Source organism: Gossypium hirsutum, chromosome D02 (assembly GCF_007990345.1).
Source record: "Gossypium hirsutum isolate 1008001.06 chromosome D02, Gossypium_hirsutum_v2.1, whole genome shotgun sequence".
Taxonomy (NCBI): domain Eukaryota; kingdom Viridiplantae; phylum Streptophyta; class Magnoliopsida; order Malvales; family Malvaceae; genus Gossypium; species Gossypium hirsutum.
In genome coordinates, this window is record NC_053438.1 from 13,749,857 (window position 1) to 13,772,974 (window position 23,118).

At 34.2% G+C, this 23,118-nt stretch overlaps 2 long non-coding RNA genes across 3 annotated transcripts; both read right to left on the reverse strand.

Annotated features, from left to right (window-relative positions):
• Nucleotides 1-1,300: 1,300 nt before the first annotated feature.
• Nucleotides 1,301-3,516, reverse strand: LOC121214629 (uncharacterized). The gene is made up of 4 exons (XR_005910214.1): nt 3,451-3,516; nt 3,289-3,373; nt 2,388-2,436; nt 1,301-1,526 (listed from the first exon to the last, which is right to left on the reverse strand). It is a non-coding gene; the product is annotated as an uncharacterized lncRNA (long non-coding RNA).
• Nucleotides 3,517-17,021: 13,505 nt separating this feature from the next.
• On the reverse strand, nt 17,022-20,184 carry LOC107910264 (uncharacterized). Of its 2 annotated transcripts, XR_001687570.2 has the most exons (5): nt 19,995-20,184; nt 19,796-19,869; nt 19,641-19,706; nt 17,969-18,036; nt 17,022-17,640 (listed from the first exon to the last, which is right to left on the reverse strand). It is a non-coding gene; the product is annotated as an uncharacterized lncRNA (long non-coding RNA). The 2 variants fall into 2 exon arrangements; XR_001687568.2 differs by lacking the exon at nt 17,022-17,640 and having other exon boundaries at nt 17,820-18,036; nt 19,945-20,183.
• Nucleotides 20,185-23,118: the final 2,934 nt, after the last annotated feature.

The window sequence follows — 23,118 nt, forward strand, 5'->3', positions numbered from 1 at the left end:
CCAGGACCCGTTGGGGAGCAATGATTTATTTAGCATGAAACTATTAGGGTTTGAGTAATCCCCAAATAGTGTTGTCCCTTAAGTACTTAGTGTCTTCGTAATAAGCTTAATGTGTTGTTTTTATCCGAGACTCTTATTTTTGCTAATAAAATTGAAAAGATTTGTGTTCTTTTACATATTGGTTCTTGTTTTGTGTGGATAGATTGGGTTGGAGTGGGGCTTTAGCCCTCTTTTGAAATTATACTAGCAACGTTATTGTTACTAATTTCTTTAGGAGTCATATTGATGTTGTTCTAGATTATGGCTGTTTGGGCAAATGTAGATTGACAGGTTTCTATGGCTTTCATGAAGTGGAACATCAGTATCAGAGTTTGGGATTCCTTCGTACTCTTGCACAAGCTTTGAGTTTGCCTTAGATGTGTGTAGTAGATTTTAATAACCTTCTTTTGGTGAATGACAAATGGGGTGGGTTTGAGTATCCAATGTCATTGATGAATGGGTTTCGAGATTGTATTATAGATTGTAAGCTGGTGGAGATTCCTTTGATTGGGTTTCAGTATACCTGGGAATGGGGTCGTGGAATGGATTTGTTTGTCAGGGAGTGACTTGATCGTGTTTTTCGTAATAATGCATGGATTCAGGTTTTCCCGTAGTATAAGCTTTTTAATTTGGTTTGTCCTTATTTAGATCATAGTCCTATCAAATTGGTTTCTTCTTTCATGTTACCTATGCAGCGTCTTAAACATTTTTTTATTTGAGAATAAATGGCAGAATGAGGATGATTGTATGAATGTTATTTCTGAGTGTTGGCCCTTTGTTGAAGTGAGTAGTATGATTACAAAAGTAGGCGTTTGTGGGGATCGATTATTTGCTTAGGCTAAAGAGAAACGAAAATCTTTCATCGTTAAGTTAAATGGCCTTAAAAGGCAACTTGAGGTGGTACAAGAATCAGATTATAATGCTGAAGAAATTCATAGATTTAGGAATGAGCTTAATGCATTGCTTGCTTAAGATGTGTAACCACTAAAATCAGGCCTAGACACTATGGCCCAATTTGAGCGATTACATGGGTCTTGAAAATGGCCAAAATGATTTAAAAAAAAGAAAATTCACTTACCTTTTGAAAACATTTGGTTTTGTAAAACATCTTTTACTTTTCGTTATAGAGTTATGTGTTCCTTTATATTTAAAAATAATTTGAAATGTAACTTAATTTTTAAAACACATATTTGCAGCGGCTAATAATCACTAAAACATTTCTTTCATCGTTTAGAAATCATATAAGAACAATTCATGCATCAAACCTTATTACCAAAATAGTGTCCCATATCACAGTTCATAATATAAAATTTAAAGTCCCAAAACCATTTAAACAAACCCAATTTAAAGTCCATAGTAAAAGTCCAAAAGAAGTTAAAAAAGCCTATAAAAATACCAAACCATTTCCAAAATCCATAACCACGAAAACATATTATACCGAGAGCCTCTCCGAAGATCCAAATCTGAGCCGTAAGTACGAGGATTACCTGAGACACACGAAAATCATGGGTGAGCTTTAAAAGACTCAGTGTGAGATCAATACAAATAGTTATTTTAACACATAACATAACACATCAAAATATCACAAAGCATTTTTCATAGAATTCACATATTATCACATTTATTGAATCAAAACATGACATGCTTATGAACAATGCACAATTACAGGATTTCCTACCCATCTTCGCTACACACCAATATCGAGTTCCACAAAACTCATCAATCCAATAACACACCAGTTTGTGGATAAGCCACAACATAGATACCGATGAACGGTCACATAGCACATCGTGGACAAGCCACCATATAATTGCCAATAACGACCACATAATTGAAGTTAAACTACCACATTGCTTCCTCCTTTCACAAACCCGCCCCATGCATGTGATATGACCATTTTAACACATATTTATCACTTATCACATTTTTCACATTTTCATGCTCATAACTCATGTTTCTCGATTTTCACATATGCATGCATCATAACTCATGCATGTATCTCGATTTTTTAAAACATCTTGTACTTTTCATTATATAGTTATGTGTTCCTTTATATTTAAAAATGATTTGAAATGTAACTTAGTTTTTAAAACACTTATTTGGAGCAACTAATAATTACTAAAACATTTCTTTCATCATTTAGAAATCACATAAAACAATTTATGGATAAAACCTTATTATATCAAAATAGTGTCCCATACCACAGTTCATAATATAAAATTTAAAGTCCCAAAACCATTTAAACAAACCCAATTTAAAGTCCATAGTAAAATTCCAAAAGAAGTTCAAAAAGTCCATAAAAACACTAAACCATTTCCAAAATCCATAACCACGAAAAGATATTATACCGAGAGCCTATCCAAAGATCCAAATACGTGCCTTAAGTATAAGGATCACCTGAGACACATGAAAATCATGGGTGAACTTTAAAAGACTCAGTGTGAGATTAGTACAAACAATTATTTTAACATATAACATAACACATCAAAATATCACAAAGCATCTTTCACAGAATTCACATATTATCGCATTTATTGCATCAAAACATGGCATGCTTACGAACAATGCACAATTACAAGATTTCCTACCCATCTTCGCTACACACCAATATCGAGTTCCCCAAAACTCATCCATCCAATAACACACCAACTTATGTACAAGCCACCACATAGATACCGATGATCGGTCACATAGCACATCATGGACAAGCCACCACATAATTGCCGATAACAACCACATAATTGCAGTTAAACTACAACATAGCTTCCTCATTTCACAAACCCACCACATGCATGTGATATGGCCATTTTAATACATATTTATCACTTATCACATTTTTCGCATTTTCATGTTCATAACTCATGTATCTTAATTTTCACATATGCATGTATCATGCTCATATTTTTACATATCACATAGTTTCACTTTAGCATACTTTAACATACATAATCTGTGTTAAAACATGGATCTTGTCATATACATACAAATATCACGTTTTAGATAATCACATATTAATTTAGCCACAAATCACATAACATAGAGTTCAGATCAACACTTCACGCATTACATATCACAAATTATGGATTTTTCACAACACTTAATAGTTTAGGTCACTTACTTGATTTCCTCCTCGATTGAGTTTTTCAACTCCACACGAGTATTTAAGGTACTCACACATTAATTAATTAATTAAAATTTAATTAAATAGTAATATTAAACTTAACTTAAAACAAGAGTTAGATCCCTCACCTTAATATAGATTTAAACCATTTGCTCCATTGTAGAAGTTTCATTTAGGTTTAGTCTTGCTTGTAAATCTAAACACACGATTAACCTATTTTAGTCATGATCTATTAGAATAAAATGGCTTTTTAATACAAGATTTAATGTGAAAATCTCACCAATACTTACCCTCAATTTGAATGCTCGAATTTGTCACTCTCGCGATGTTTCATTATTGATTTCTCGGAGGATTGTTAATTAATCCTTCATGTTAACAAAAGATCGTATTAGTACTAATGATTTTCAGAATAAAAAATAAAATACGAATTATTTAGGCCTTATACCATTCATCCATGTCACAAAATTTTAAGACGAAGGATTTTCAATCCCAAAACTTCACTTACTATTGTTTCGTTACGAGATGATCAAAAGAATGAAAATAGAGTGAAATTGATGGTTGGATAATCTAAAATAATTGAATAAATTAAAAGAAAATATGTGTTTTAACCTCTAGGGTAATTGGCAAAAGAAAGAGAAAATAGAAAGGAAGAAATCAGTCATCGATGGCAGTGGCGACAGTGGTGGCTCAACGACTGTTGCGGCTCAATAGTGGTCTGACTACGGGGGGTGCAATTGTCCGTTAGTGGTAAAAAGTACAAGTAGGGAGGAGGGTTTGATTATTTTTTATTTGAAAGAGAGAAGAAAAGAAAATCGGTGGAGGAGAAGGTGACCTACGGTAGTTGCGACAGTGGTGGAGGGAGAAACTGAAAGGAAAATAGAGAGAATGTTGGTTGTGGACAGTGGTGAGGTGGTGGTGCAAATAAACTCACAGTGGTGGAAAGAAAAGGGTGGTGGCTGTGGTGGGTTAAAAGAAAGAAAAGTGGAGAGGAGGGAGAGAAAGAAGAAAATGATGGAAAACGGGGTGTATGGCTTGCCAATGGGTGTTTTGGAGGTCAACACAAGCACTTTTAAGGATGAAGTATGGGAAAGATGAGGGAACATAGGAGCAATAAGGGGGATATGTTTATATTAAAAAGGCAAGTTTGACTTGCTAATGAAGGAAATGGATCCTCCCAATATGGAAACATAGGTGGATGGCAAGGCTAGCTAGTACATGATAAAAATGTTCAAAAATTAAATAAAAAATATGTACCCATAAGAGTTCGAACTAGGGACCTCAAAGATAGCTAAAAAGCTTCCTATCACTCATCCACAACACTTCATTATTTTTAAATTGCGTGATTATTTTTAAAACATAAGAGCTGACAGATTCACCCTATTAACGAAATTAAATTAATTAAGAAAATGTGCTGTGACAAAATGCTATTTACTGGAGTCAACGTTTGAACTTTTTTTGGCTTTGTTATAGGGAGGCTAATACCAAGCTTTTTCATCCTCAATCATCAAAGAGAAGACATCACAATCATATTCATTATTTTCTTGATAGGGAGGGTCGTCTTTGCTCAGATATATCGAGTATAAGCTCTATTGTTCATCAGTATTTTGAATATGCTTTTTTTGTTTCCACTACTGGGCGATATGATATTTTTAGCTCTTTGCCGGCTAAGATTGATGTTGCAGACAATGACCCTCTTCTTACCCATTTTATTACTGATGAGTTTTGTAGAATGGCTTTTGAAATGCACCCAGTTAAGGTCCTCAGTTCGGATGGCATGAATTCGTCATATTATCAACATTGTTGGCAACTGGTGGGCCCTAATATTGTCAGCCAGTGTAATGAATAGCTTAGGAATGGTGAGTTTCCGGAAATTGTTAATGATGTTGAGTATGCCCAAAGATCAATCATGAGATGGTTGTAATAACATACTTGATTTATCATTATTATTTCAATTTCTTTTCTATGTATATAAATAAACTGTTTTATAATAATGTCCTGAGAATAATATGATTATTCTTAAAAGTTCCTTAGTCAAGTATTATTGTTGGTTAGGACAACGATAATGCATTAAGACTAACGTGTAGTTGATTGATGATAAAGAGTTGTCATTGATATGGAATGTCAGAATCATTACATGAATATGTGTGTTAGAGAACAACATATTGGACTGACCCGTTATGAGTATGTTTCTTGGATTATTATGTAATTGTCACGACATTACTCATAATGATTAATATTTATATGATCCTCAGACTTGAGATCATCATAATCCCAACATCGTGAGTTGTATATTTTGATACAGTCAAACGTACACCGTAACTGGTTGTTCTATAAAGACTGATGTTGGATATACCACAATCTATGTAGAGGGATATGGTTGGTCAATATAGGATAAGTTCCTCCTACATAATGGGAGTAATATCTCAGGCCACTTGATTAAGTGAGACTAGAAATGCATGGCCATGCTCAAATAAGTTGATATTAGATGTCATACTTATTTGTATATCGTAGTCTGCTTAAGATATCAAGGAACATGGAATGGACAATGCAAGTGTGACTATTCCATGACTTGTGTCCAATCCAGAGATAAAGGACTTAAGGATTATTGCATAAAAGGTTAATCATAAAAAGGTTATGTCGAATCATGATCTCTTGTGACTTAGGTAGCAATGATGCATTGCTAGATGCCACTCATTGTTCGTAGCATTAGAATCGTTCTAGTGTTACTGCTAACGTTACAAGAACCTACAGGGTCACACCCTATAGTTGAAATGAATGGAATAAACCATAGTTGGTATTGTTTTTGGGGTCGCTTGAATTAAATTAATTATAGAATTAATTTAATTCGGTAATCAAATTTCCAACACATTATGTACAAGGTTGTTGTACGTATAGTGAGGACATGAATTTGGTTAGCATAAGAATTCAAATAAATATATGGTTTACCGAACTTATATTATAATTAATGTAATTATAATTTTCAGATTAAAATATTATTATATTTATTTAATTCTTAAAAAAAACCCTAAAACAAAAGGATATATATAATCCCGTTTTTCTTTGTTTGAGTCTAGCAGCCTTCAAAGAAAAATAACTCTCAAAACTGTTTTGGGGATTCCTTCCGTTCGTAGTCAACTGGGTGGATTACGTAGAGGTCGGAATCACGATAGATTGCGGTTTGGTTCGATAACAGATCAGACTACTCGTTGTTGAGGTGTTGCTGTCTACTCTGAATAAACATTAGGTAATTTCGCGACCTCTTTCACCCCGATTCGTTCCTCACACATAGATCCCTGGTTAGGATCGCCGGATTTTTATTTTTCACTGTGCCATAGGGGTGCTGGCGATCCAACAGTGGTATCAGAGCCACTTGTGTGATACGGACCCGGGTTTAAATACTTGGGTGATGCAATTGTATGAGATGCATGCTTTAATTTTAGTAAATTTCGACTGTTTAAATTGTTTAATAGTAACCTGATAACCATTCCTTTTGACAATGGATTAAATGTTAATCATGATGTTATGTCCTATTTGGTTTTATGTTATTACAGTTAAATGTTAACAGATTTATAATGGTGCGACGGTGGTGTTGACAGTTTCCAGTAAAAGTTAACTGGTTAGTGGAACAAGGGTTGTTCCGGCATGAAACCTCAGGGATTAAAATCTCGAAAACACGATTATGTTGATAAAAGTTATCAAATCGTGAGGTTTTACTTGAATGGGGTATGCGGTTCGTACCGCGGGGGCTCCGCCCCCGCACCCCCGGCTTCTGTCGTATTTTTGGGGATGGGGATCTGAGGACAGTTTTGGTCGCGGGCCTTTGGCCCGCTCTCTTCACCGCCTCAGCCCCCATCTTCTTAAAGTATTTTTTTATATATAATAAATAAAACTTGGTAGGCCATAAAGTTGAAAGGATATGTTTTAATACACCTTAACAAAAGTGTTTATTTGTATATGTTATTTTTGACATGCACGGTATTTGAAATGCATAGTTATAGCCCAATAGCCCCATTTGATAAAAAAGGTTGTAATTTTATAAATACGGCCTGCGTGTCGTGCCTTGCTACTATTCTCTTATATTTCTCTTCTCATCTTACTCCCTCGTATGTAAAACGAGTTTCTACATATTGTAATTTGCAAGAGTTGCTGTGGGCTAGCCGAGATGGAAGATGGGCCAACCAGTGTGGACTGATAGCTTGAAAACCGGCTTACACCTTTAGGTTTCCTTTTGGTTCTCCCATTGGCTTGGGTTGCGCCACCTTAGTTTATGGGCTATAACTATTGCATTTATTTATTACTTTATTCATGTATGAGATGCTATGGATGTCTAAAGCATGCCAAATTTTAAACATGTTAAAATTTGATAATAATGAACCACATTAATTGATGAGATCAATTAAATGGCTAAATGGACTAAAGTAAATCATAATTGGTGAGATGAAACGATCTTAATAAAATCCCTCTATTAAAATATTAAGTCAACATAGCCTTCCAATTTTGCCCTCGTTAAGGCCTCGATCAATACTGTGTAGGTTCTGCTAAAGCGAAGTACTAGTATTTATCTTGGTTAAACGCGAAGAATAAACAAGTGATATTCGCAGGTTAAAATTGGTTAATGACTTGACTAGGTTATTCTAATAGGATTAGAAACCTAGAGGCAAGTAATTTGGATAAATCATAAGATGATTAGAACAAGAGTTGTTCACCAAACTTTAGGAGTTACATATGATGTAATTAGCAAGTGTTGCTTACCTAGATAACCATAATCTTGAGAGTAAAGCCAAAGCTGACTTAAGAGGAGGTGAAATATGGATCCTTAACCCACTTGAAATGCTTTTCAAGAAAGCCTTTCCGAAACTAATGTATGAGGGTATTAGTTTTGTAGTAAAATAGTGGGAGCATCATTTAATTAAGTCATTTTAATGATTAATATAAATTTGATAAATTTTCACACGCATAATTTCATTGTTGTAGATATATTATGGCTGCAAACACAAATACACTATCATTGCGATCGGTGCTTGAGAAGGACAAGTTGAATGGTTTAAATTTTCTTGACTGGTTCCGTAACTTGAGGATTGTCCTCAAACAAGAACGGAAATTATATGTCATTGAACAACCAGTTCCTAACGAGCCACCCACTAATGCCTCGAGGGCTGATAGAGATGCTTACAGGAAGCATCTCGATGACATGGTAGACGTTGGATGTCTTATGCTTGCCACTATGAATCCTTAGCTTCAGAAGCAACATGAGGACATGGTTGCTTATGAAATGATTGAGCACCTGAAAGAACTTTATCAGGGGCAAGTACGGCAAGAGAGGTTCGATATCTCTAAGGCCCTGTTCCAATGTAAGCTGGCTGAAGGAAGCCCAGTGGGACCTCATGTCCTTAAGATGATTGGCTATATTGAAAGCCTGTCTAAGCTTGGGTTTCCATTGAGCTAAGAGTTGGCCACTGATGTTATTCTGCAATCGTTGCCAGATAGTTACAGCCAGTTTGTCCTCAATTTTAATATGAATGAGATTGATAAGACTCTGCCACAGTTGCTCAGTATGTTACGAACTGCTGAAGGCAACATGAAAAAGGTTGGACCCAAGCCTATACTGATGGTCCGTAATAATAAGGGCAAGGGAAATGCCAAAGTTCAGGCAAAGCTAGGCCCAAGCCTGGAAAAGTAAAGGCTGCATTGAAATCTAAAGGAGGGGTGACTAAGGAAGGAAATTGTTTTCATTGTGGTGTGACTGGACATTGGAAGCGAAACTGCCCTATCTATCTTGAGGAAGTCAAGAAGGCCAAAATAAGCGGAACGTCTGCTTCAGGTATTTATGTTATTGATATTAATTTATCAACTACTACTTCATGGGTATTAGATACTGGTTGTGGTTCTCACATTTGTACTTCTGTACAGGGACTGCAAAGGAGTAGGACTTTGGCTAGAGGAGATGTGGACCTACGAGTTGGAAATGGAGCAAAAGTTGCTGTATTAGCTGTGGGAACATATAATTTATCTTTGCCTAGTGGACTTGGTTTATGTTTAGAGGATTGTTATTATGTGCCCAGTTTGACTAAAAACATTATTTCAATTTCTTGTTTAGACAAAATTGGTTTTGAGATAATTATTAAGAATAATTGTTGTTCCTTTTATCTCAATAATGTTTTCTATGGTTCGGCACAATTGAATAATGGCCTCTATGTTTTAGATCAAATGAATCCCATCTACAACATAAATACTAAAATATCAAAAATAAATGACTCAAATCAAACTTATCTATGGCATTGTCGTTTGGGCCACATAAGTGAGGAACGCATATCCAACCTCCATAAAGATGGTTTCTTGGATTCATTTGTTTTTGAACAATTTGAAATATGTGAATCTTGCTAATTGGGAAAAATGACTAAGTCTCCTTTTACTGGTAAAAGTGAACGAGCTAGTGATTTATTGGACCTAATACATTCTGATGTATGTGGGCCAATAAATATACAGGCTAGAGGAGGATTTCATTACTTCATCACTTTCACTGATGATTTCAGTAGATATGGGTATGTCTATCTCATGCGCCATAAGTCTGAATCCATTGAAAAGTTCAAGGAATTCAAAAATGAAGTACAAAATCAACTAGGAAAAACTATCAAGACACTTCGATCTGATCGAGGTGGAGAGTATATGAGCTTAGAGTTTGATGATCTTTTGAAGCAATGTGGGATTGTCTCACAACTTACTCCTCCTGGTACTCCTCAATGGAATGGAGTTTCTGAAAGAAGAAATCGAACTTTGTTAGACATGGTTCGATCCATGATGAGTCATGCTGATCTGCCGACTTCCTTTTGGGGACATGCACTTGAGACAACTACTTTCATACTAAATCGTGTTCCATCTAAATTAGTTCAAAAGACACCATATGAGATATGGACTGGGAAACGTCCCAATATGTCTTTTATGAAAATTTGGGGTTGCGAAGTTTATGTTAAACGTCAGACGTCTACTAAGCTTGAACCCAAATTTGAAAAATGTATTTTTGTGGGGTATCCAAAAGAAACCAAAGGATATTATTTCTTTAATCCCACTGAGAACAAAATACTTGTTGCTCGGACTGGTGTCTTCCTAGAGAGAGAATTTGTTTCTAGAAAAGGAAGTGGGAAAAAGATTGAACTTGATGAAGTTCGAGAATCGAAAAATACCACTGAACCAGAGATAGAACAACAGCAAGTTCCACAAGGGGTTGAGGAATAAGTAATTGCTGTAGAAACACAATCACTGCGTAGATCTTTAAGGGAACGCCAAGCACCTGAGAGATATGGATTTCTCGTTACAACGCATGGTGACGTTCTACTGATAGATCAAGATGAGCCTAGGACTTATCAAGAAGCGGTGACGAGCCCAGACTCTGAGAAATGGCTTGAAGCCATGAGATCTGAGATGGATTCCATGTATGAAAACCAAGTATGGAATTTGGTTGACCCACTCGAATGGGTTAAGCCCATAGGGTGCAAGTGGGTTTTCAAAAAGAAAACCGACATGGATGGTAATGTACAAACATACAAGGGGCGATTAGTCGTTAAAGGTTTTCGCCAAGTTTATGGTGTTGACTATGATGAAACCTTTTCTCCTGTAGCTATGTTTAAATCCATCAGGATCTTGCTAGCTATAGCTGCATTTCATGACTATGAAATCTGGCAGATGGACGTCAAAACAGCTTTCCTTAATGGGAAACTTGAAGAGGATGTGTACATGACACAACCTGAAGGTTTTGTCAATCCAAAGGATGCTGGAAAGATATGTAAGCTACAAAGATCCATTTATGGATTAAAGCAAGCTTCTCGAAGTTGGAATCTTTGTTTTAATGATGCAATCAAAGAGTTTGGTTTTATCAAAAATGAAGATGAGCCATGTGTTTACAAGAAAGTTAGTGGGAGCACTATAACATTCTTGGTACTGTATGTGGATGACATACTTATCGTAGGAAATGACATACCTACCTTGCAGTCTATTAAGACTTGGTTAGGAAATTGTTTTTCTATGAAGGACTTGGGCGAAGCAACTTACATCTTAGGAGTAAAGATCTATAGAGATAGATCAAGACGACTACTAGGTCTAAGCCAAAGTACATACATAGACAAAGTACTGAAAATGTTCAGTATGGAAGAATCTAAGAGAGGATTCCTACCTATGAGACATGGTATTTCACTCTCGAAGGAAATGTGTCTTTCAACTCCACAGGGGAGAGAACGAATGAGTAAAATTCCATATGCTTCCGCTATTGGATGTATCATGTATGCCATGTTATGTACCCGTCCAGATGTCTCATATGCCTTAAGCATGACGAGCAGATACCAAGTAGATCCTGGTGAAGGTCACTAGACCACAGTCAAGAATATCCTTAAGTACTTGAGAAGAACTAAGGATGTTTTCCTACTATATGGAGGTGAGGAAGAGTTAAGTGTAAAAGGTTACACTAATGCTAGCTTCCAAACCGATAAGGACGATTCTCGATCACAATCAGGTTTTGTGTTTTGCCTTAATGGTGGTGCTGTGAGCTGGAAGAGTTCAAAGCAAAGTACAGTAGCCGATTCTACAACAGAGGCTGAGTATATTGCAGCCAGTGAGGCAGCAAAAGAAGCGGTTTGGATCAAAAAGTTCATTACTGAACTAGGGGTTGTGCCTAGCATATCAGATGCTATAGAACTCCGATGTGATAATAATGGAGCCATTGCACGAGCTAAAGAACCTAAATCTCACCAGCGATCCAAACATATACTTAGGCGCTACCATCTTATTCGAGAGATTATCGATCGAGGGGATGTAGAGATATGCAGAGTACCTACAGATGATAACATTGTTGATCCCTTGACCAAGCCTCTGACACAACAGAAGCATGATCGTCACACTAAGTCACTTGGTATTAGATATATAAGTGATTGGTCTTAGTGCTAGTGGGAGATTGTTAGAGTATGCCCAAAGATCAATCATGAGATGGTTGTAATAACATACTTGATTCATCATGTTTATTAATATAAGGCGTTACCATTATTATTTCAGTTTCTTTTCTGTGTATATAAATAAACTGTTTTATAATAATGTCCTGAGAATAATATGATTATTCTTAAAAGTTCCTTAGTCAAGTATTATTGTTGGATAGGACAACGATAATGCATTAAGACTAACGTGTAGTTGATTGATGATAAAGAGTTGTCATTGATATGGAATGTCAGAATCATTACATGAATATGTGTGTTAGAGAACAACATATTGGACTGACCCGTTATGAGTATGTTTCTTGGATTATTATGTAATTGTCACGACATTACTCATAATGATTAATATTTATATGATCCTCAGACTTGAGATTATCATAATCTCAACATCGTGAGTTGTATATTTTGATACAGTCAAATGTACACCGTAACTGGTTGTTCTATAAAGACTGATGTTGGATATACCACAGTCTATGTAGAGGGATATGGTTGGTCGATATAGAATAAGTCCCTCCTACATAATGGGAGTAATATCTTAGGCCACTTGATTAAGTGAGACTAGAAATGCATGGCCATGCTCAAATAAGTTGATATTAGATGTCATACTTATTTGTATATCGTAGTCTGCTTAAGATATCAAGGAACATGGAATGGACAATGCAAGTGTGACTATTCCATGACTTGTGTCCAATCCAGAGATAAAGGACTTAAGGATTATTGCATAAAAGGTTAATCATAAAAAGGCTATGTCGAATCATGATCTCTTGTGACTTAGGTAGCAATGATGCATTGCTAGATGCCACTCATTGTTCGTAGCATTAGAATCGTTCTAGTGTTACTGCTAACGTTACAAGAACCTACAGGGTCACACCCTATAGTTGAAATGAATGGAATAAACCATAGTTGGTATTGTTTTTGGGGTCGCTTGAATTAAATTAATTATAGAATTAATTTAATTCGGTAATCAAATTTCCAACACATTATGTACAAGGTTGTTGTACGTATAGTGAGGACATGAATTTGGTTAGCATAAGAATTCAAATAAATATATGGTTTACCGAACTTATATTATAATTAATGTAATTATAATTTTTGGATTAAAATATTATTATATTTATTTAATTCTTAAAAAAAACCCTAAAATAAAAGGATATATATAATCCCGTTTTTCTTTGTTTGAGTCTAGCAGCCTTCAAAGAAAAATAACTCTCAAAACTGTTTTGGGGATTCCTTCCGTTCGTAGTCAACTGGGTGGATTACGTAGAGGCCAGAATCACGATAGATTGCGGTTTGGTTCGACAGCAGATCAGACTACTCGTTGTTGAGGTGTTGCTGTCTACTCTGAATAAACATTAGGTAATTTCGCAACCTCTTTCACCCTGATTCGTTCCTCACACATGGATCCCTGGTTAGGATCGCCGGATTTTTATTTTTCGCTGCGCCATAGGGGTGCCGGCGATCCAACAAATGATACATTGTTAATTCTCATTCCCAAGAAGGATTTGCCAACTTCTTTAAATGAGTTTTGGCTTATCACTATATATAATTTGCTTTATAAGATTATTGCTGAACTGCTTGCAAGTCGGTTGAAATTTATTATGACAAAGCTCATTTCTCCCATGTAATCGACATTTGTGTCTCGGCGACTTATTATTGATAATGTCATGGTCACTTATGAAATAATTCATTACATGAAAAATGAATGGAAAGGTGTTGTAGGAGAGGCTGCCATGAAGGTTGATATTGGTAAGGCACATGACAAGGTGGATTGGAATTTATTTCTAACTATAAATTCTATTTTTCGAGAATAACTACTCTACTGGTTTCTATAAGAGAAAAAGATTTGCTTTCCTATTGAAAGTAAGAAAATTGTTTCTAGTTTTGTGTTTGATTCGTAATTGTTCGAGCCCACACTTGAAGCGATTCGTGGTACAAGAATAACAGAGAAGATTGTTTGGTTGAAAGCCAAGAACATCAAAGATCTTTCTCGTACAAAGAACATGTAATTTTTGGGAAATTTTTATTGCTATAACTATCATAAACCGATTTAATTTTCAAACTTTTAGTTTTTCGCTTTGCAAGAAAACCATTTTCGAATCAGATTTTTTCCAACATAAAACGATATCTCTTGGTTTTTAACCAGATGGACAATGACTTAAAGATAGATTGGTGCTATAATTCATGAGTTTAGAAAGCAAGTTTAAGAGAATGGTCTAGGTGCACAATGAATGTATTGTAGATGGTGTGTACAAGGTAGCATCTATAGTATATGAAGACTGTATTGCAACAAGTGATGTTCTGGATGCTTTGGATCAAGCTATTGTAGATGGTGTTGACATAATCTCACTATCTCTCACTTTTAATTAAACAATTTATTATGAAAATGTTCTAGCCATTACTTCCCTTTAGCAATAAAGAAGGGGTTTGTTGTCATCTATTTCCCTAGAAATGATGCTCCTAATACTACACATAATACAACTCCACTGGTTCCAACGATTGAGCTTGAAGCACTTAAATAGACTTTCACTATAATGATAACTTTAGTAAATAGCCAAACATTCAAAAGATATTCAAAATTACCAAATCTTTCTCTAGTTATAGATGCACCCTTATACAACAGTAAAAGTGATCTTAACAAATCAATATGCAATAATGAAGCATTGATGGGAGTGAAGTACTTGGAAATGTGATCATTTATGACACCATCACTAATATTAGTATTATTCAACAAGTATAAGAGCTTGCAAGAGTTGAAGCAACTATAGGAATACTTATCGCAGGTTAGATCTCTTCTAAAATTGATAAACTTGACATACCCAACTTGATTTTACCATCATTTTCAGGTGCTTCTATAAAAAAAAATATTTTTTATAAAAGTAGTTGATGATGAAAATGTAAAAATTATGAGATTCATTCTCACATGGGGGATAAATGAAGCATCACAAGTGGCTTACTTATCTTTTAGAGCACAATACCTTGTGAAGCCCAATACTACAAATTGAATAACACTCCAATTTAATGGCTCAAAAAAATAGGAAACTATCATCTACAAAAAAAAAAGATAAGGCACTGAAGAGCTTCCACGACAAATAGATATACCATGTAAATTACCCCAAGCCTTAACCCTTTGAAAAATATAGCTTAAACCCTCCGCACAAAGGATAAATAGATACGGCGACAAGGGATCTCCTTGTCTAAGAACCGATAAGGAATAACCAGACCCACCTCATAACCATTTAGCATAATCAAATATCAAACTAAAGAGATACACATCATAATCCATACAGCCCATTGATCTGCAAAACCTAGCTTATATAAAAATATTTAAATATTTCTAATTTAGGAAGGAGAATTATTCTGACACATGAATGATATTGTGATTTCTCTAGAAAACTTGCATACTCATTCCTTCATTTATTTAATTTAATTTTAAGCATATTTAAGTTAGTTTAATTTAATCAAACCCATCAGTTAAATTTATTTTCATCACCAACCAATTTGCTAGTAATTAATTTTGCAATATGTTATTCACATAAATAGTCCCTGGGAGATGATACTCGATATACTTATCACTTTATTACTTGTCAACGATTGTGTACACTTGCACATAAATCGAATCATCTCGAGACACACATTATTCGAATATATCGCGACAGACATTCATAGTATGGCATATACCTAAATATTGAGTGGATGACGGACTATGTATGTGTGACTCGTAAAATTTGATGTAATTAAAGGCTTGAGTTTAAATATCACAAACTTGGTTAGTTTTCAAAATTTTTATTTTCTGCCATGCAAGAAAATTATTTTTGAACTGAATTTTTTCCAACATAATTAAGTTCAAACTTTCCACCTATTAATTATAAACTCATTTAGTCACGAAGTCATTCCACTATAATATCGTGACCAAACTCTCCCTAATAACATACTATTACGAAAGCTACTCAATCAGTGCTCGTCCAGTGACCTTTGTGTTACTCTTATATGATACCTTAATCTCTTTGGGATAATATTCGTTCTCCTAATATGATCCTATTTTTTTATCATGGTAATCATTACATTTTTCTTCATAAAAAGTCATTTACTATCAAATAGTAAAACTCTCCCTAATAACATACTATTACGAAAGCTACTCAATCAGTGCTCATCTAGTGACCTTTGTGTTACTCTTATATGATACTTTAATCTCTTTGGGATAATATTTGTTCTCCTAATATGATCCTATTTTTTTTATCATGGTAATCATTACATCTTTCTTCATAAAAAGTCATTTACTATCAAATAGTAATTAAGTCATGTAATGACAATGAGACGATATCATTTACCCATTTCTTGGGCTATAAATTCCATTATTTTGAATGATGTTATGTACTGAAAAAGTCGTATACCCAATGCACCAATTTTTGGTTCCTTATCTATTTGAACTCAAGCTTTTACTTACATCAAAGTATACGAGTCACGCATACATTGTCCATCATCCACTCGGGATTAAGGTATGCTACACTATGAACGTCACAAGTGAATAAACCCATAAATAGATTCAAAATTTGTTCTAGTAGGGTCATGTTCAATGTACTGTTAGTTCAGTCAGTCACATCTATGTCACTATCTTCTGGGAGTCATCCACTCAGATGCTCAAAACAAAGCATATCCGTAATTGGACTTGATAAACGACATATTAGTCTTTTGATTGGTTTTTCTAATTTTCAATTAGACTAAAAACATGCTTAGGTTCATCTACTAATATAAGCTCTCTTTTCATATTACGATCCAACCACTTAATACCACTTAGTTTTAATTAAACATTAGATAACTGGTGAGCTAATATTCGCTTCCATTTTGCTTTGCATGCAAAAACTATTGAGGACAATATACAAAGGGTATTAATGTGATTCATGAAAAATTTTATTAAAAAAATATGTTTGAAAAATTATAATTGTACAAACAAATATATTACACTTAGGGCACCAGATCCAACACTTTACCCTTACAACCATGTTATGAATGGATTTAAAGCCAAGATCACACCATCTCAAGTATAAAAAAGTCAAGAAATTTACAGCTCAAATTGCCATACACAAGGAGAAATTTTGGCAAGATGTTCACTACACACTCTCCTCAGCTTGTTGGATTAAATCATTCCTTTGTATTTGTAACACCCCATACCTGACCCGATCGTCGGGTTCAAGCTACAGCATGTCACATTCGTTGTCGGAGTAACTGCGAGTAATATATGCACATAGGATGATATACAATCATTTCCAAGTCTTCTACAAGCTTACAAAAGCTCTATTGCTAACCCGAGGTTGAATTAGGACCAAATTGTAATGTTTTTCAAAATCTTGAGTTGACATAGCGACTTTAGGGGTTCCTCATCGCAATGCAACTCATTAACTAGGTCTCGTCACGACGAAAAATGCTCGATGCCGCAACATGTTTGCAATTGATCCAAATTGTACCAATTCAAAATGGCTTAACCAATTAGTCAAGCTCATTATCAACCTAATAAGGACATAAAATCACATATTAGTACTTCATATACTACCTTAAATGCTTCATCCCAATAAATTCATCAAATTGACCATACAATTCAAGAACTAATCTTAACATACATGTCCATTTCTATTAATTGGATCATTCAAACCATAGGCCTTATATAGGTGCATAAGAAAACTTAGCAATTCAACTAATATGCTCATTACATTTTCTACATTAACCATTTCCAAATTACCAATTCTAACTTCAAACATTCACAAAATAGCATATTATACCAAAAATTGACTTGACATAGGTATATGCCATATATTTAACAAAACGAAACTATACAAACATTGATGAGTTAAGGATCTCCGGCTGGTTGCTGAAACCACTTCTTCTAACCTCGAGAATAACCTATACCTACACATAAATAAAATAAACCGTACGATGAGAAATAAAGCTGAGCGGTATTTCTATTATTCAAGTCACAAAATGAACATATTCAATATAAGAATTCAATCCAAATATGCCATAATTAGACCAAATCAATTCACAAATCAATACTCAATTACCATTATTATACACCATTTCAATTAACAATCATGCTATACTGAACATTCTATTAACAAAGATATAGTCATTTCCATTTCAAATTCACATACTTATGAATGCATCATTATGACATTCAATCTTGTTTCATCCAATGTTATTTAATCATTCATTTTATAATTAACTTTTCTTTATCAAGTCTACTAACTCGTTCAAGTTTGATTCTGCCCTAGTGCTCGTATAAATCGATTCGCACGGTCTTCACATGTTATCATATATCACATTTCACATGTAATCAAATATACCAAATCCAATCACAATTCATATCAATTACCATGTAGCCAATCTATTTTTCTTTTATAATACCAATTTGTATTATCAATTCAATTCCAATATCGTTCATCCAAATCATACTTTATATGCCCTATTAACCGAACTTGGACTCAAGATGGATATACAGATTAACCAACCAACACACCAATTTGGCACCACAGTGTATCAATAGATAAATCAAAAGAAATATACTGGCACACATAGTGCATCATCGGATAAACCGAAGCAATCATACTGGCACACATAGTGCATCATCGGATAAATCGAAACAAATATATTGACATAAATAATGCATCATTGGCCAAACCGAAGTATAAAACAAAATCTAATCCTATGACATGTAAACTATATCTGACTTTGCCCGAACAGTTAATAGGGTAACCAATTTTTCATTTTCGTCACATGGTTCAATTCACGTTCCATCACTCTCAATTCATCATCAATTCACCATTTCAACACATAATATAACATGCTTCAACTCAATTTCATACCAATTTTCACATATCAATTAAATCATGTTACTTTCTATTTTATTCAATTTAGTTCTCCATCTCAATATACCATTTCAATAACCACAGTTTAATTCATACAACCATTATATACTCACCTCATTACTAAATCATGCAATTTAACATGAATATGCAATAATTAGATTGATCTCGAATCATAGAAATACAAACCGAAAGCTCGCATCACTCATCGTCGGCTCTCGCCTTTCCTTTCTCTCTTGATGGCTCAACATCGTCTTTAGAGAAAAATATAAATATTTTTAAAAAAGAAAAAATATTATCAATAGTATAAATAAAAAAATAAAAAATATATAAAATTTTAAAAAATCAATTTACTTCTAAACCCAAAAAAAATTGTGTTCTAATAGTTATCTTCTTCTTGTAAAAGAATTCATTATAAAACAAACTGTGTTTGTAGAGAAAAAGCACTGAGAGAAGACATGATTTAGGTCTGATCTAAAGAGGAGCCAGCAGCTTTCACAATGGGAGAAATGCCATAGTCAATCATTTGCAATATTTTTTGAAAAAGATGTGTTCATGATAAGCTAAATGTTCAGATTCATGCTATGGTGATCGGTCCATATAAATGAAGTCCGGGGAAAATTATGATGGATCAGAAAGAGAAATTTATACCTTTTTCTCCGCCATACACAAACATTGGCCAAGAAATCGTTTCTTTTGTCACCATATTCCTAAGACCTAAAATACCACCAGCAGTCGTTATTGTGATAATTTTTGAAGCTACTAAAAAACAAGAAAGAAGATTAGAGCCTTAGAGTTGAAAAAACCTTTGCCCAACCCAAAATCTGCAAGTTTCATAGATCCGCTTGTATCCACCAATATGTTTGCGCACTTAACATCCCTGTATCAACAAACAAGCAACTAATTCAAGTTCATAGTACTTAAGCATAACATAGAACAAACAATTTTTACCCACGCAGAATCTTTCTTGTATATGCAGAGGCTTGAGAATCCCTAAGATGATACCTCTGATATAGTTTCAAAAGGAAGCCTTTGGTTACAAGCTAAAAGGGTCATCCCAAGGTATTCAACAACCCCACTTACATGCATTAGCATTCATTCAATACTTGCCATTGAACTCACAACCCTTTTCTTGTTTTGGCATTAACGCCTATAATCTCTCTCTAGAGGCTATTTAAACATAAACTTTGGCATTAACGCCTTTCTCATAATGCAAGAATATGGAGGGTCCAATTGTAGTTTATCAATATTGCATTAACACTTGAAGATTTAGCGAAAATAGCCTCAAATGGCAGTTGCATTATAACCTTTCAACGGGTAAAGATGACAAAATTAGTTCCCTATATCTGTTTAGATTTTTAACACTCTTTTGGGCAATTTTTACCTACGCCACAGGTTGGCAATTGTTTTCTTTTACCCATTACTAGATTATACCACAACTATGTTGGGGATTTAAATAATTAATTAAAAAATAAAATTTAATTATATTGAATAATTGTCAACTAAAATACCTTTAAAAAGTTTAAATTAAAATATTATTTTATAAAAATAAATTTAGAATTAAATTAAGATAAATTAGAAAAATATGAGATAAATTGAGATTAAAAATATGATGTAATAAATCAAAACATGACACAGTATTCAATGTATGGATCAATCAATTCATTGTATAATTTAAAAATAAAATAATAATTGAAGTAATAAAATATATTTATTTGTGTACAATTAATATGACAAATTATATAAATATTCTTGAAAAGTATCAAATTATGTTAAAAATTAAATATAGAGATAAAATTTTAAATTTGAGCATAGTATAGGGACTAAAAATAAAATTTTACCATTGTTATACAATATTACTTGAACCAGATCGGACCAGCTAATTGGACCGAGAACCAACTGTGTACCATATTGAAAAGTGGCTTTGAACCGGTTAGACCGAGAACCGGTACAAACTGGTTGAACCTGCGGTTGAACAAGGTTTTTCTTTTAATTTTTTGAATTTTTTAATCGAATTGGTGGGACCAGTTGGACTGGCGAACCAGTGGCCTGACTAGTTCAACCACTGGTCCGATTTAAAAAACACTGTTGTTATATAATCTAAAAAAAGTAAAGAGATCAAAGCTGAAGTTGACCATCATCTTATAATGTAAAAGAAAAAATAGAAGAGGTGTTGCTCAGGGTACTAAATTATGTCTTATAGACCGAAATTGAAATTTAACCATTAATATATAAACTAAAAAAGTAAAGAGATCATAAGTGTAATGAAACCATTAGTTTATAACGTAAAAAAAAATCCAGAACAAATGTTAAAAGGGAACAAAATTGAATTAAAAAAAAATAAAAGCAGAAAATGTGTCATGTAGGCCTTCTTTTTATATATAGTTTATATACGCTTTAGGTAAGCTATTAAAGTGTATGAATTATCATTTGCAGAATTTTTCCCATTGCTTTTCAATAATGCAATCAAATAGGAAATTAAGCAAAAATAAAGTTATTTCAAAGAATAATAATTAAAAATAAATTAAGTAAAATTTTAAAATCAGAGCAGTTCTATAAAAGTTATAATGATTTAAGCCGAATAACTAAACACAAAATTAAATTTTGTGTGATTAAAATTTAAGAATTTTTTTAGTTTTAATAATATTTCAAGAAATAAACTATTGTCTTGGAATGATTAAATTAAACATTAACGTATTTAATTAAAAACAATAAATTAATATATCATATTAAACTGCTAACACTTTCTTTTAAAACATAAAGCAAGAGATAATGATATAAAATATTTACAAAATGTAAAAAGTTATTCATTAATATAGTATTTTATTAATGTTGATATGTGTCCAACTCGGCAGAGGGTATAGCAATAACCCTCGAGTCGAACAATGCTACCCACAATCGCATCAACAATTGGTGCGGTGAGCGTTGACTGAAATGTCTCAGAATTAGAATGATTTTACCTAAAAACCCCCATCAACAATAACAATGACACCAACCCTGCCAATTCATCCACTCCAAATGGAAATGACGTCCACAACACAGAGCTTCCCTCAATCCAAACCAAGACGTCAACTTGCCTTGCCATGACCTCCATGGAAGCCCTGACCCAACTTTTGAATGTCCTTAACACTCCCTTGGCTAACCTAGCAACTATGGCCTTTCCTTCAATTCCCATCACTCCATCATCTCTTACTATCAAACAAGACTCCAGAGATGACCTTATAAAACAAATCCCCTCTTGTTTGGCTCTTAAACCTCAACCCATTATTGTGGCCATTCCTCCAGATCAAACTTTTCAGCAACAACTCCCTAGCTTTCAACACCATGTTACTGAGATGCAGGAAAAAATGCATCTCATGGAGGAACAACTCCTGGTTCTGCAGCATCAGTTCTAAGAACAACAAGAGCATCAACGCTTACCGGATCAGCAAAATGCCCACAATGAAAAACTGATCTTAGAGTACGTGCAACCAAAGACATTGCGAAATGTGGTTATTTACCCCTTCCACTAGAACTGAAAGGTACAACACAGTCTGCTATCCATAAAAATAAAAAGGATCACAATAATAATGAAGTGGTACAAGATCTTCAGCTTGTCAACCGTCTAGAGTGGGAACCTCGAAACAAGGTTGTTTTTATTGAAGAATATATTGTAGCCTTTAGATTGAAATTCTTGTAAAAGGCTAAGGTTTCTAAGTTTGATGAAGTTTCTTAGAGCTACGCTAATGAACCCTTAGACCATTCCATTCTAACTCACAACCTTTTCGTTTCTTTCAAGTTCCTTAAGTTGCCTTATACTGGTATGAGTGACCCAAAAGACCATTCAGCTCACTACAACAACCACATCAACATTCTTGGGGCCTTAAATGCTATGAAACATGGAATTTTCTCCATGACTCTTTCTAGAACTGCTCGACAGTGGTGCCTGTCACTTCTCTCGGGGTCTATAATCATTTTTTATTAGTTAGCCTGATTATTCATGAGCATATTTTTAGCCAAGAAAACCCCACAACAATTCCTAGCTTATCTTATGTTCATCCTGCAGAAGGAGAACAAATCCCTCCATGATTTCATGAAGAGATTTAATGTTGCAACCATGATAAGAAATGATGTTTCTGATGCTCTAGTC